Raw genomic sequence first — 17,181 nt, 5'->3', positions numbered from 1 at the left:
AAACCATTCCCTCCACGTCCTTTCAGCTGGGCCGCTGAAGACGGTCGGATCACGTTAACCGATGAACCCGTTGCAGATTGATGGGCTGGGGCGCAGGCGCCGGCGGGTCGGTGTTGTCGGTCATGTTGGGCGGAAGCTTTCGGTTCGAAGCTCCAGGGTGCAAGCGGCGGGAAAATCCAGCAACCTCCACCAATTGAGAAGAGGTTTATTGGCGGTGTCCTTCAAGGACGCTACGAGTTCCAAGAACGGCGAGGCTGCGTGGAGCACCGTCCCCAAAAACACCAGCGACCAACAGCAGGAGCAGAGCGGGCCGAGCGTTGGCGATGCCGCTGGACGGAGGCTCGTCTTCTTCTCACAGGCCTAACGTTAAGAAACAGGAAGAAGCGGTGGATCAGAGAGCTAACGTGAACGGCCTATATTTCAATTGAGATTAAGAGTAAGAAATGGAGCTGGGCAGGACACGTAATGCATAGGATTGATACCCAGTGGATCATTAGAGTTGCAGAATAGATACCAAGAGAAGGGAAGCGCAGTCGAGGACGGCTGCAACTAGGCAGCGTGATCATGTTAGAAATTTGCCGGCGTAAGTTGCAATCAGCTAGCGCAAGACAGATCGTAGGAAGATGCCTTCGTCCTGCAGTAGACATTAATATAGGCTGATGCTGATCATGTTTTTTATTTCATCGAAGCTGATCAAGGGAGTTCGACAACGGTTGGCGTTCGGTGATGAGAAAGCCGACGGCCACTTGTGCTGCGTTTTCATTATCAATGGTGACCAAAGAACAGGCAGAAACGCCACCTGATTCCAAACGCCACAGTTACACGACCAAGGCATTGGTGAGAAAGCGCAGCAGGACGCCGGCGTCCTGATGAACTTCACTGAAAGAACCTGCAACACTCGGCGCTTACTTGTCTAGGCTGAAGATTCAAATCAACGGCTTGCAGTCTATGAAGAAGGCGAATCGTCTGCCCAGTTTCTAGGCCCGAAACGTGGGCACGATCCGAACGCTAAGGCAACAGCCTCCCGTAACAGCTGCGTGTACAATCGCAATGGTGCATTAGGACACGCGAACGGAAGCCTATCGGTCTTCGTGCACTTTCCTTTACGTCATGGGCAAATACCGCCCCCATTGTGTTTTAGTAGTGTCGCAATGCGTAAGAAAATTCGCTTTCTTAGAAGGCGCTTGCCGCCTCGGAAAGCCTGCTGTTGTCTCGGTCCCCACTGGAAACGACCACGTAGTAATTCATACGAGGGACCCATCACTGCGGATGTGTTCATAATGAACTTGTCATAATAGATAACTATGTCTAAAAAACAACTAAACTTCTGGAACGCTTTGAGGCGGTGTTACTTCAAGGATCGAATCCAGGTTTCGAGTCTTCCGGCACAGGCTTCTCTTCCTAATTCCGTGACCTAAAATATCCACCTCCTTCTGCCGAAATATCAAATTTCTAGCTGCAGTCGAACTTCACAATCTCGCAACCTCCGCAACACTTCGCGAGGAGTGGTTCCATCGTGGTGCTTTCCGCGGTGATGACGCCGTCAAAGTTCGTTTGGACTCCCGAAAGTCCTTGCAGGATTGTTTCCATACACTGTTGCCAAACCCTTGGTGCCGAGGAAGCCACCAAGAGAGACAGGTAAACGAGACGAGGCCTTTCAGGGTGTGCGACGTCGTTATCATACAGTCGTCATCATGCCGTCGTGGTCATGGCCGCCCCTTGCGAGCGAGTGTCATTGAAGAGAGGACCAATGCCTGAGACGCTGCATGTCGCATATAGCCGAAGCAATGTAAATTTCAGAATCACCACTACAGATTGCAAATAAACATATCTGCAGCAATATGGTTTGCCGCTCTATTGCTTGCATGCTAATCTTATTAACTTCTACAACCTTCCTTAGATGGGTCAAGCGACATCATTTCAAGCGACGCTTCCGCAATCGCTCTGTTTTACTTGTAAATAATCTTTTCGTTTCACCGAAAGTTCATCTACAATACGCAGCGCACTACATCTATCTCGTTATGCGTCGTATAAATATTAATTCCTATAATGTTGCTAAGCTCATTAAAGACTTGCCTTTAAACTCAGCCCCCGGATATAATAGTAATATTAGGAAATTTTTAAAAAGCTCTACCGCCTTCAGTTCTTGTAATACTCGCTAATATTTTCCAACGATCATTAAGCATTTCTACTCTGCCTGCACAATTGAAAATCGCGAATGTGCTTCCGTTGCGAAAGTCTGGTAACAAAAACGCACCCTTGCATTACCGTGCGATTTCGCGTGCTGGCACCTATTGGAAAGTCTTTGAACATTTGACCTTTACGTAAGTCGTTAGCTTGATTCGAACTCATTGCTCACCTCAGCGCAGTATGGTTTTCGCAAAACATGCTCAAGTGAAACCAATGGAGCACCAACTATTTTTTGAGTGGGGCGGTGGGAGGGGGGGAGAGGCCACCTTCCTCTGTGTTGTCTATATATATATATATATATATATATATATATATATATATTGCCGCGACAACTTGGCCACATTCAAGTTGCGCGCCCTTCGTATTGGACACTGTGCACGCCGTGCCGTGGTGTTGTTCAGCAGCAACAGGCAGCGTTCTTCGTGGCACGAGCACCCGGTTGGACCGGGCTCGCATGCGCCACGCGCACGAGGCAGGACTCGAGGAGAAAGAAGAAGACGGTGGAACGCCAGTTTTAGAACGCGACTGCCGGGCATTCTTCACGACCGCAGTGACTTTTAGTCGTGGGCACAGGTTCGCCCTTATTAAATATTGTTGTTTTCTTAACCTGTGTTCGTCAACATCGTTACATTTCTGGTGGAGGTGCGGGGTATGAGTCGAAGCCCCACGAACGAAAGTCAGCGTAGCCCGACCACCAGCGAGTCCATCCCGTGGAACTGACACCTGTGCACCAGCGGACCAGCCGCCGTCTTCGAGGTGACTCGCCCGAATTCGGCCCTCTTCTCTTCACGCCAAGGGAAACTCGGACAACGGACGCCGCCACAATGACTAGCCAGGTAACACCGGCACAGCTGGTCGTAAGCCAACCTCGCAAGCCGCCAACATTCCATGGCGACTTGTTCGAAGACGTGGAAGACTGGTTGGAACTGTTCGAGAGAGTGGCAAGCTTTAATGAATGGAATGAGAGACAGAAGCTCCGTAACGTATATTTCGCTTTGGAGGACTTCGCAAAAACGTGGTATGAGAACCACGAACCCTCTTTGTCCTCTTGGGAGGAATTTCGACGACAACTGCTAGCAACATACGCCAGCACGGATCGTAAAGAAAAGGCGGAAATTGCCCTTCAAGCTAGGAACCAGCTCACAAACGAGAACGTGGCGATGTACATCGAGGACATGTCCCGCCTGTTCAAGCGTGCTGATCCCACCATGAGTGAAGATAAGAAGCTTCGCCATCTCATGCGTGGGGTAAAGCAAGAACTCTTCGCAGTTCTCGTCCGCAACCCACCGCGCACCGTCGCAGAGTTCAGAGCCGAAGCAACGACCATCGAAAAGACGCTGGAACAGCGGGCTCGGCAATACAACCGGGAGGCAAGCTGTGCACCTGCCCATGTCTTCTCTGGAGGCGTGCCGAATGACCTTGAAGCCCTGCGGGAGCTCATCCGGTCAGTGATCAGAGAAGAGCTCAACAAGTTGAAGACACCTCAGACACCAACTGCACTTTCTATCGTCGACGTTGTCAGGGACGAACTGAGGCAGGCCATACGGAGTCCAGAGCGTGAGCCACAGCCGATGCGGCGCACCCCAACGTACGCCGACGTACTCAGGCAACCTGCGGTACACAGTAGTGGAGCAGTTGCCACGACCATTCCCTACCCGCCGACAGTACGCAGTGCACCTCGTCTGCTGGAACCACCGGCTGCCTATCCGCCTCCAGCACGTAGTGCACCTCGTTTTGTGGAACAAAGGCCCCGGAAAAGTGACGTCTGGCGTGACCAGGAGCGCAGGCCTCTATGTTTTCACTGCGGAGAAGCGGGTCACCTGTATAGGTTCTGCCCGTACCGTCAAGCTGGATTAAGAGGTTTTCCCTTAAGTGCACCATGCCCGCGAAACGGTGAACGGCCAGTAGAGATCGAAGAATACTTGTCCACGCGCCAAAGCCCCGTTACTCCTCGCCAACATGAATCACGGTCACCGTCGCCCATGCGCTACCGATCGCCTAGCCCACGCGCGTCTCCAAGGTTGTCGAGGCGTCGTTCACCAAGCCCACACCAGGAAAACTGAAGCAAGCGACCTGTGGAGGTGAGGCCGCTGATAACCAGAGTTTCGAAGATCCTCCAACACGGTTCCAGTACGATGACGAGATAATTCCAGTAAACAGGTGCAGGAACGAAACGATTACATCAGATTTGCGGTTGATAATAGACGGATGCGAGCTGAATGCCTTAGTCGACACCGGCGCTGATATTCGGTAATAAGCTTCAACATGGCGAAGAACCTGAAAAAAGTTGTGACGCAGTGGACTGGACCGCAGATACGTACGGCAGGCGGTCATCTTATCACGCCCCTTGGCAGATGCACCGCAAGACTTACGATAAAAGGCTTCACTTATGTTTCTGACTTTATTGTACTCCCAGAATGTTCACGGGAACTTATATTGGGAATGGATTTTCTACAAGCTAACGGCGCCATAATTAACCTACGTCGGTCCAGTGTGTCTTTCTCGACAAAACAAGCTATACCTGTGGAAGAATCGGAGGAGCGACGTCTTGCTGCACTGCGCGTCGTTGATGATGATGTAACTGTGCCAGCCACGCTGCAGTATAATGGTTCTTGTGGAGAATGAGATATTTTGCGACCGCGAAGGCATAGCGGATGGAAACATAGAGCTCTTTTTGAACAAAGGTATTTGCGTGGCTCGGGGTCTTGATGCACTTAAGCAATGGCCGTGCAAATGTCGCTCTTACGAATTTCGGAAATGAATTCCAACACATCGCACAAGGAACAGCTATTGCCTTTTTCCACGAGTTCTGTGTAGCGACCGAATTATGCAGCCTAACGACAACGTCAACTGCTCTGCCAGGAACCTGCAGTGTCGACAGATCAATTACCGTCAACCCAAGACTCCCAGAAGCCGAAAAGAAACAGATACATGACCTGATAAAGGATTTTTCTGACTGCTTCTCTACTTCATCGAAGGTACGGCGCACGTCTGTTGCAAAGCACAGAATCATAACAGAGGACGCCACAAGGCCAGTATGCCAGCACCCGTATCGAGTTTCACCCAAAGAAAGAGAGATCATCAAGAAGCAAGTAGAGGAGATGCTTTCAGATGACGTTATTCAGCCTTCCAGCAGTCCATGGGCGTCTCCCGTAGTGCTCGTTAAGAAAAAAGATAACACACTTCGATTCTGCGTTGACTACCGTAAATTGAACAGCGTAACTAAGCGGGATGTATACCCCCTGCCGCGCATCGACGATACTTTAGATCGGCTCAGATGTGCAAAGTTTTTTTCCTCCCTGGATCTCAAGAGTGGTTATTGGCAAATAGAGGTGGATGAGCGGGACCGTGAAAAGACAGCATTCGTAACCCCTGACGGCCTCTACGAATTTAAAGCGCTCCCATTCGGCCTCTGTTCGGCGCCTGCAACGTTCCAGCGAATGATGGACACTGTGCTCGCTGGATTGAAATGGCAGTCGTGCTTAGTGTATTTGGATGATGTGGTTGTATTTTCCGCAACATTTGACCAACATCTAGAGCGACTGCGACTAGTATTAGAAGCTATTCGCGCCGCAGACTTGACAATTAAGCCGGAAAAATGTCAATTCGGCTTCAATGAACTTCGGTTTCTCGGACACGTCATCAGTGCTGAAGGCGTTCGGCCAGATCCGGAAAAGACAGCAGCCGTTGCGAGGTTCCCGACACCCACAGACAAAAAGTCAGTGCGACGTTTTTTGGGTTTATGCGCCTACTACAGAAGATTTGTGGAAAACTTCTCAAAGATTGCGGAGCCCCTTACAATACTAACAAGAGAAGATGTACATTTCATGTGGAAAAGCGAACAGCAAGACGCCTTTGACGAGCTAAGGAAACGCCTGCAAGCTTCTCCAATCCTTGCCCATTTTGATGAGACAGCCGACACTGAAGTTCACACCGATGCGAGTAACGTCGGCCTCGGTGCCATACTAGTGCAGTGGAAGAACGGCCAAGAGAAAGTAATTGCTTATGCCAGCCGTAAGCTCTCGAAAGCAGAGGCAAACTACTCGGCAACCGAGAAAGAGTGTCTAGCAGTCATTTGGGCAATATGTAAATTTCGACCCTACCTCTATGGTAGACCATTCAGAGCAGTCAGTGATCACCATTCGCTTTGCTGGCTGGCGAATCTCAAGGATCCATCCGGACGACTAGCAAGATGGAGTCTTAGGCTGCAAGAGTACGATATTACTGTCGTATACCGATCTGGGAGGAAACACAGCGATGCCGACTGCTTGTCACGCGCACCAGTCGAGACAACGGTGTCAGAAGAAGATGATTTCCCGTTCCTTGGCATTGTTCACGCGTCACAAATCGCTCAGCAACAACGAGATGACCCGGAATTGCTACCACTTATACAGCGCCTGGAGGGACTCGACGTTCAACTCCCGCGTATTTTCTCTAGAGGACTATCCTCGTTCTGTCTGCGAGGAAGTGTCCTCTACAAGAGAAACTTCGAGAACAGCGAGACAAAGTTTTTACTTGTCGTACCCACAGCTATGCGAGAAGAAATTTTGCGTGCATGTCACGATGAACCCTCATCTGGACACATGGGCGTGAGCCGTACATTCGCCAGGATTCGTCTGAAGTACTACTGGCCTAAGTTATTAGCATCCGTGCAGCACTATGTCAAGACTTGCCGCGAGTGTCAAAGGCGCAAGGCTCCGTCCGTAAAACCAGCAGGCCTCCTCCAGCCAATAGAGCCACCAAAAGCCCCATTCCAACAAGTCGGTATGGACCTGCTTGGACCCTTCCCAACATCATCTTTAGGCAAAAAGTGGATAGTTGTGGCCACGGACTATCTGACTCGTTACGCAGAAACTGATTCCCTGTACAGTGCAACGGCTGTCGAAGTTGCAAAATTCTTTGTTAACAATATCGTGCTCAGGCATGGCGCTCCCACAGTTGTTATTACCGATCGTGGAACAGCCTTTACTGCGGACCTAATGAAATGCTTGTTGCAAATGACACATACTGATCACAGGAGAACTACGGCGTACCACCCTCAGACAAACGGTTTAACTGAACGTCTCAACAGAACACTGGCTGACATGCTTTCGATGTATGTCGATGTGGAACATAGGCTGTGGGACGAAATTTTGCCGTACATCACCTTCGCATATAATACGGCCGCTCAAGAAACAACACGAGTTGCCCCATTTGAACTTGTTTTCGGCCGAGCAGTAACCACAACTCTGGATGCTATGTTGCCGTTAGACGAAGAAAACAATAACTAATCTGACCTAGATTATTTCTTGCAAAGAGCCGAGGAGGCACGACAGATGGCAAGGTACCGAATACGCCGCCAACAACGCATAGACTCCTGCCGGTACAACCAGCGACGTAGTGACGCGCATTATCAGCCCGGTGACAAGGTGTGGATATGGACCCCAGTGCGACGCCGTGGACTGTCGGAACAGCTTCTCTGCCGTTACTTCGGCCCTTACGAAATACTTCGTCGTATAAGCGACGTCACTTACGAAGTGAAATCCGCTGGACACGAGAGCTCAAGACGGCGCAACCCCACGGAAGTTGTACATATCGTCCGCATGAAACCCTACTACGAGAGATGATGAAAAAAAAAAAGTGAGAGCTCACAGGAACCACTACTTTCTCTCACGCATCGGGCCAATGCGTTAAGGAGGGGGATAATGCCGCGACAACTTGGCCACATTCAAGTTGCGCGCCCTTCGTATTGGACACTGTGCACGCCGTGCCGTGGTGTTGTTCAGCAGCAACAGGCAGCGTTCTTCGTGGCACGAGCACCCGGTTGGACCGGGCTCGCATGCGCCACGCGCACGAGGCAGGACTCGAGGAGAAAGAAGAAGACGGTGGAACGCCAGTTTTAGAACGCGACTGCCGGGCATTCTTCACGACCGCAGTGACTTTTAGTCGTGGGCACAGGTTCGCCCTTATTAAATATTGTTGTTTTTCTTAACCTGTGTTCGTCAACATCGTTACAATATATCTATCTATATATATATATATATATATATATATATAGATGTGTGTGTGTGTGTGTGTGTGTGTGTGTGTGTGTGTGTGTGTGTGTGTGTGGTGTGTGTGTGTGTGTGTGGTGTGTGTGTGTGTGTGTGTGTGTGTGTGTGTGTGTGTGTGTGTGTGTGTGTGTGTGTGTGTGTGTGTGTGTGTGTGTGTGTGTGTGTGTGTGTGTGTGTGTGTGTGTGTAACGGTGGACAGGTGGGCCATGCATGAAATGAAAGGAAGACGAAGATTAAAGCTGGTGTTCGGGCGCCATTGTTTGTCTACTGCTCGCGTCACACAAGTCGACCGCATAAAGGCCTGGTAGCCTCCTCATCGGATTCACTTCATCATGCAAGCATTCGACACCTCGCCGTAAAGCCCAAGTGTATAGATCCACCATCTGCTGCGTCAACCTGTGCTATGGCCACGCCATCGAAAGTCTTCTTTTTTCCTTAGGCAATCAGCTCGAGCCTGAAATAGCAAGTCACTGCCCTTTCTGTGATCATACAGAGAATAATTTCATATATCGCTCTGGCCATTCTTGTAAATCTCCCTGGTCATTCCTGTTTCGATGCTCTGCATCCAATTTATTGTCCCTGTTTCTCTGCATTTCTCCTCGATCACTCCTACTTGTCTACTTACACTTTTACTTACCCTGTACTTGGAGGCATCTTTCTTGACTTCTTTCATTTCGTGTCCATGCTTTTCAGGTAAAGATAGTTGTGCACTTTAGCAGCCCATTTATTTCTATCCATGTTCCTCGCTCTTTCTTCGAAACTAATTTTGCGCTGCGCTTCTCTTACTTCAAAAAGATGTGACTCTGCAATACCTCATTTATGGTTTCACCGTGGGCTTCCAAAATCAACCGGCCTAAGGATCTTTCGTTAACTTCTAACTCCGTCAAGATATCCAATTTCAAACAGAGGATTGCATTTGCGAACGTTAGTGCTGGCACGATTACTCCCTTTCCAGATTCCACGAGCCACCTTATGTTTATTGCAGCCGATAAATGATGTATGCTTCGTTATTGGTGCATTTTGTTTCCCCTTCATTTTCAGATTATCTAGGTAGGTGTAAGTAAATATTTCCTTCGTTTATTTGTATGCACCCCTGTATTTGTGTAGCTTGACTACGGGTATGACCAGCTGTTTAATTGATACCACGTCACCGTTCGTCTCTTCATGAAGGGTCGTAATTACCTGTTTCTCAGTGCTAAAATAAAGAACAAGATTTGTCGCGGCATTGCCACACATATTCGGAAGTCTCTGTAAATCTCTTGCATTGTCCGCTAATTGGGTAAACGCCTCACGCGGAGGCCACCACTTTCGCCACTCTCTCAAAATATTTCGAGTACACTCTAGCCAGTACACGCGATTCTTCTTAAGGTGATCTGAATTCGTTGATCACGAGCAAATAAATACAGCGATGTGTTGCGGTATGTTTCGTTGGCGTCATATGAGAAAAGGAGCGGTGTTGTGCGTAACCGATACCATCAGCGCAAGTGTGTCACAGGTCTCATTGGCAAAATGGACGCCCGCAACCTGGCAGTCTCGAATGAGTCCCCAAGCTGTGCAGGCACAACTTCGATTACAAAGTGGGATAAAAAATCAGACCACGAGGAAATGTCGAGCAAACGTATGTAAGCGAAGCTTGTCGCGTGTTTCTTCGGTGTTCCTCGAAAGAAACTGTACTGATGAGAACCACATTGCGCTCGAACCACAGCCGGTCACATGCACTGCCGCTGGATCCGAAGTTCCGGTTTAGAAACTCGCCTTGAAACCTGGCCGTCGCACCGGGGAAGATGGCGCTAGCGTTGCCGAGGCGTGCACCAGCATTGTCAGGTTCCTGGAGTTCAAGACGATGCTGACGTTTCGCCTGGGCCTCGGAAGCCCTCGCATTAGTATCGGCACGTGGACGACTAGCCCATTCTCGGGCCGTTGCTCAAACGCAGCATGATCCTCGGTGGAACGCACCACGCGTTCCTTCCCATCCGGTGGTCGGAACTGATCCCGGCGGAGCGCGCGCCAACCCCCTTTTCCTCCCCGCGACACAATAAACGACCCTGAATGGCAGGGGCGTAGGCGGGGGGGGGGGGGGCTAATGGGGCTTCAACCCCCCCCCCCGAAATGTTTTCGTGATGGCACTGGCGCCGGGAATTATTCTGTATTTTGTCTACAATGTCTCTCACGCTCGAAATGACATTTTGGCATGAACATTGCGAACTGGGGCTGGATTTCGTGGCAACACCCTTGCAACTGGAGTCACATAACGCAGGAAGCCCCATCTGAGCAACAACTTTCAAGGGCTTTTCGATAGCGATCGGACGCGTTGCGGCATCTATCTCGCAGCGGCCGCGGAATCTACGGAGTGCGTGGATTTTAATTCCGAGACTTTATGGGTATAAAGTTGTCATAAACTTTTGACGCGACTAGTGCACTGACATTTCCAAAGGCGTGCTTTAGATTTTCAATTCTGGAACTTTAGTGGTTTAATGTTCTTATATACTTGGGCCAACATGCGCGCACTGGAGCCCTCGTGTCCAAGCCATTGCAGAAATGTAAGCACGCGCTCGCAATCTTCCATGCACACGAAAATACTAAATATCACCGTGACTGTCAGCTGGCAGCTGATAATTTTCTCCTACCATTTTCAGGAAGCGCACCCAATGTGATCGATCAGCTGGACCAGGGCAGGCATATAAAATAAGGAAATCAGAAGAAAGTTAACGGCCTGTTATTGAGGCAGTTCTTTTTGATGGGCGACAAGGTCTGGCTCTCCGTAGCCATAAGGACAGTGGTCCTATAGATTTAAGCAAAGCCCCCGCTGAAAATACTGGTATTTTCAGAGCGCATCTTCGCATGCGAGCTGATTGTGGAGATACATATCTGAAGAACCATTTGGAAAGTTGCCCCAGTAATGCCTCGTATTTAAGCCAAGATGTACAATATCAAATTATAGAAATTTGTGGTGAAATTATCAAAAAGCCTATATTCAAAAGTAAACGCTGCAGGCTGCTTCTCTATACTTGCTGACGAAACGGCGGATATTGCTGGAATCAAACAGCTTACTGTTTGTGCAAGGTACCTGGACAAGGCTGCCAACGATATCGAAGGAGTGTTTTTAGGTTTGAGAACCAGAATAGATGCCCTCTCTCATTGCGACTGCAGGTTCTATGTAAATGTGTACCAACTACTGCAGATTCTAGTCACCCTTCCAGTGACCATTTCCAGCGCAGAGAGAATATTTTTTAACATGAGATTACTGAAAAAAAAATACTTGCGCTCTGCTATGTCTGAGGAACGCATGGTTAGGCTGGTGCTTCTATACACCCATAGATACGTCGGCGTCAACGTGTCCGAAGTCATTGACCGCTTCGCTAAACTTCCCCGCCGAGTGAAGTTTGTACTTTAGATAGTGAAGCAGCAAAAATCAATGCATGTAAAAATCTCTGTTCCATCAGGTCTATAAACTCGTAATTATAAAAACGTACGACTGTTCATTAGCTTTTGAAACCACAGAAATTTTCGCGGTTTATTCTAATAGTTCTAATAACGCGAATACGAAAATTACCAGGACATCAATAACCAATTTTGACCAACCTTCCTCATTGAAAACCCGGCCCACGCGGCGTTTCCAAACAAACACAATCGGATATTGGGTAGTTTAACTTGCCGCATCATCTGTGGCTTTCGTTTGGGATTTTCTTTCCTTTTTAGCTACCTGCTTTTACTTCTTTTTTGAACCGAAACAATACCCTTCTTTAATTTTGGATGGAGAATATTTGTTGCCGCGCTGCAGGCAGTTAAATAACACATTTTTATACTGATTTCGGCATTATTCCGCTATTATTCTACCCATATGGTGCGGTTGCGACCGCCGCATGGCCCAAGTACATATCACGATTTCTGCGATCATAGTTTTGTTCGTGCCTGGATCGTCTGTCTTTTTATGCGTAAAGTTAAGTAGCTGTGACTGCGCAACATTTTTGTTGTCTTGTTTGACGCATTATATACTGTGACATTTGCTTAAATACGTAGATTTATTAGAAACTTATACGTGTATTTAAATATCTTGTTGCGAGGTGTTGCATATACAAGCAGTGAACTGTTTCCAGTGGCACTTTTTTGCACTTGATCAAGTTGTATCTTGGCATTTGTATATTCCATTCTGTCTTCGAATTTACAATGTATATTTTGCGGAACTCCTGCTTTTTATAAGTACTCACTATTGCGACTATAATCTCGGTGTGATTACAATACACGACCGGTAACAGCTGCTCCTGCACAATCTATTGCAACAAATGACAGCGTCATTGAGGTTTTTCCGTGGCCGTTGCATATGTACAAAAATGTAAACAAGGTTCTTGACTGACAAACATTCATCAATTTATTTGTCCTCAACTTGTTCTTTTCATGGCCTTTACGTTTTTCATATCAGCTGCACGCACTAATTTGCTGGTTTCGAACTGACATAGGTCTAAAGTTCGTGTGATATTTTCTTTACTTATTAAATAGACAAAAAAGCGCGGAAGAATTGATATCAGTTATTTCTGCCACTATTTTTGGGACATAGGAATATATTCTTTTATGACAAAATACATATTTTACTTGACAGTGCGTAGCGATCCGTAATTCGTTTGCAGCATCTAATATACAATGACATTGGGAATGCAGTTATTCATGCATTTGATCCCGCGACAAATTCTATAAGCAGGAGGCCGCGCTGAAACGTGAGCCCCCCCCCCCCGAACAAAATTTCTGGCTAGGCCACTGCTGATTGGTCGCGCGCGTCACGTGATCCAACGCCGGCGCAGCTTACCCCGCACGTGCTCTTTCTTTCTTCCTTCCTTTCGTTCTGTCGAACAGTACCTTTCATTTGAAACTCGAGCAGCGCGAAAGAAACTAGGGACTACGCCAAAGTAAAGATGGCGGATAAGGAAAACCAGGTTAAGTTGAAGGCCGATTGGCTGATCATAAATTGCAGATTCTTAGGACGAAGAGACGGAAGAAGTTGTTGCCCTGTCAGAACGGTGACATACAAATGATATTTGCTGTGTTTATCTTGATTTAGCTATTGCAATGGATGGTATATGGCCGTAGTATAGTCAACAAGATAGATGAGTTTGCTGTATTGGTTGAGTCATTAAAGGCTGTGTTTCGTTGAGTCATTAAAGGATATAGTGTTTCGTACTGAATCCTGGCTTAACCCATCCATCACTGATAGCGATGCGTTCCCCTGCAACTATACTGCTTATCGCAACGACAGGCCTGGTCATGGTGGTGGTGTTTTTCTATTAGTGAATTCGTCCCTTTCGGCTTCGATGCTGAACATCGGTCATGACTCGGTCGAGTCGCTTTGGTGCACAGTTACACTGGCTAACAATCTTCATTTTGTCAGTGGAGCGTTTTATCGATCACCTAGCACGGATTTCCGTGTTTTGGAAATGCTGTACGTTATTGTTGCGGAGGCATCTGGCCAAATAATATGGCTTGCGGGTGATTTTAATTTGCCCGTCTGAAAGTGTGAAAACGGTACATGCGAGTTAATGCATGCAAGCCACACTAATTTAGAAATGAAGATCCTGGTTGATAGTTTCGGCTTTTTTCAGTATGTCCTCGAACCCACTCGAATTAATAGTACCCTACATCTTCTCTTTTGTAATTCGCCAAATTTATTTGGTAATGTTATATCATTCCAGGCAGTATTAGTGATCATCGGGTTGTGGTTGCAGGGATTGAAACGAACGTACAGTGCACAAAAAGGCGCATCAATAAAAGAGTTTTCTATTTTGAAAAGGGCGATTATTCATCAATTTCTGATAAACTTCTTGATTTTCTTCCTGTTTTTGAATGCTTTGCGGAGGAGCACGAAGTAGAATATTTGTGGAGCACATTTATAAAATAGCTGCTTGACTTTACAGAGAAGTTCATACAAAGTATTGAACCGGCTAGGCTCCAGAAGCATAAAAAACCCTGGATCACCTTTCATGTATTGAGGCTAGTTCAAAAAACGAAGGCATGTCTTTCAAAGATATAAAAGAACAAAAACACACGTGTATTTTAAACGGCTACAAGAATTAACACGCGAATACAAAAGCCTGTCGAAAAAAGCAAAAGAACAGTATCTTAAGCGATCAAACGAGAAAATGAAAACAAATCCGAAACCGTTCTGGCAGTATTTGAAGGGATGTAGGTGTGATCCTGTTGGAATGAATGAAATTGTTCACAATGAACGCACTCTTTCTGACGATGCAGAAAACGCGACATGCCTAAACAGATACGTCTAATCAGTTTTTCTTTCTCAATCTGCATGCAGCCCACAATCACCATCGTCATTTATTGTCCCTTAAAGACCCTTATCGGGGTATTGCATAAGGGGGGGGGGGGGGCATTACAGAAGTTAAGAATAAGAATAAAAACATGGTTACAATTTCCTACAGCCTTTGGATTTCGTTCGAGCACACAACTAAAAAAGAAAAAGAACACACCAAAAAGAAGAGCAAAACTTGGCGGCACACTGAATACCATGCGAAATCAAATCAGCAGAAAAGTCCCAATGTGACACGGCAATCGCAAAAAAATGAAAAGGCAGTGCAGTTATTTTAAAGTTAGAGTTTGAGGTAATCAGTAAGCAGCTGTTTAAAGATAATGGGGTTACGCTCGCTGGTAATTTGTTCCACTCTGCGATGGCGCTACGCAAAAACGATTGAATAGAGGAAGATGTTGAACCATGCAAGCGCTGGATTCTGCAGGAGTTAAAAAGGCGACGAGATGTACGGGTTGGTGGAATAAGAAACTTTCCGTGCAGTTGTGGGAATTTATAATATAGTCGATGGAAAAGGCACAGCTTTGCAATTTTCCGACGCAACAACACTGGTTCGAGTCCTAAGGATTACTTATTCGTACTCCCGCTTTCTTGACGGCTGTACCTGGAAGTGACGAATCAAGCGGAACGATTTTCTATTGGTTCTAAAGTGTTGATTAGGTCAGCTTGGTGCGGTCTCCAAATAGCTGAGGCGTATTGAAGTTTACTTCAAATAAAAATTTCATAGGCTAGTTTTCGTGTCGATGGGGGGCACAGGGCAAAGGTAGGTCTGACGTAACCAAGTGATTTAGTAGTGTCGGTAGCCAATTTGGTGATGTGGTCGGTCGAGGTCAACTTGCTGTTAATGGTGATACCGAGATAACGATATGATTCAACGGTGGATAGGGTTGTCGAGTTTAAAGGGACACTAAAGAGAAACAGGAAGTTCAGCTGGAATAAAAGAGGGACCTTCAGGAATGCATGCAGTTTTTGTTGTGTGCAAAAATATGAGTTATTAGCGGGGAAATTCGTAAACAAAGACCAAATATCTCTTCCTCAATTTCTCTCACCCCAGATTTGGCGCTGAAGCAGTGTCGTCACAGATTTCATTGCTCTCAGCGAATCAGAATGCGCCATGATACGTCACCGCTTGCGTAAACGGCCGAGGCGCTTGATGCATCATGGCTGCATGCATGGTCGCTGCGTTTGCGTTCGCCGCGATGGATACCGTTGCTGCCGCTGAACCATGCAACGAAGAGCTTGCCAGGGAAGCAGGACTGCATTTCAGCGATATTCAGTGAAACGGAGCTCGAAATGATCCTCCGTGCTCGAGCGGTAGGTGTTTCCGCGTGCGATGGCGGTGAGCCGCCGGCCGCGCCGGCGGAAAGCAGAGCTTCGTTTTCGTCGATGGAAGGCGAAGCGAGCGGTCCGCCAGGCGACGACGTTCCCGACAGAACAAGCGTACAAAGTTGCGCCCGTACTCGGTATGGTTATTTCGTGGCTTTATTTAATGACATTCAGCACTCACCGAGCCGCCAGTTTGCTGCTGCAGGGGCACCGGTAGGGGGTTTGATGAAGGCCGCATTGAGGGAACAGCTGCTCGAGAAAGGACTGGCCTTTGGGGCACGCCAAGATACTTTCCGTGGGCAGGATTACACACATAATCCGAGGGCGAAAAATGCAGAGAGCACACCATCGATTTCTCTGGCTATTTTGCCGTTTTATTATCGGCAGAGCACTGAGCCATTGCGAACGCCGGGGAGCCGGGGCTCACCGCGCGACACCACATGAAAGGACACAATCGAGTCAACACTGCCGCTGCGCCTAAGCAAGCGCCTTGGGCCATTTATACAGCCCTCAACACTACACACACGAGGCATTTTCTGGCTGTTTCCCGCGAAGTCAACGTTTTTCGAGCCACGTAACACGCAACCAAACGCCGTAGAGCGGAACAGGCGCGCGCGACGATGCATTGACCAAAAACGAAACTACGAAACTATCACGGCCGCATGTATCGCCATGCCATTTTTTCTTATTTATTTAATTTTGTGCTAAACTTGTACTTCCTCGCTCGAAACGGTTTAAAAAGTTGGCAAATGCTGTTTATGTACGTTTAAGGTGTATTTCATTTTGCGTTTTATTAACAGCGATAAATCGCTCTCGACCAATCGCGACCGGCCTGCATTTGTAATCTCCGACGTCACGAACGTGTAGTGCGGGAATTTCGAAGGGGCGTCAGCACCTATCCTTCTGTTTTTCGCTATTTTCTCGCTTATTAAACATCTGTTTGCAGTAAGAATGGTATGGCTGTGATCGTGAAAGGATAATCTAACATTTAAGCTCAACTTCCGGTTTCTCTTTAGTGTCCCTTTAAAGAGTACTGGTATTCCTTGTTAGAGTGTTTACGGGAGATCCGCATAACTTTACATTTGGAGATGTTAAGTTTCATAAGAGAATTGGAACATCAGGTTTCTATTAAATGTAAGTCTTGTTCAAGCATTGCATGGTCGGTTTGGTCCGTGATGCGCGATAAAGTACGCAGTCGTCTGCGAAAAGTCTGATAAAGGATGAAATGCCGTTAGGAAGGTGGTTTATGAAGATGAGAAAGAGAAGGGGACCGAGGACGGACCCCTGTGGTACGCCGGAGATCACGCTAGAAGTGCCAGAGCAATG

Source organism: Dermacentor silvarum, chromosome 7 (genome assembly GCF_013339745.2).
Source record: "Dermacentor silvarum isolate Dsil-2018 chromosome 7, BIME_Dsil_1.4, whole genome shotgun sequence".
In the NCBI taxonomy this organism is placed as follows: Eukaryota; Metazoa; Arthropoda; class Arachnida; order Ixodida; family Ixodidae; genus Dermacentor; species Dermacentor silvarum.
This window is presented reverse-complemented; position numbering follows the sequence as displayed.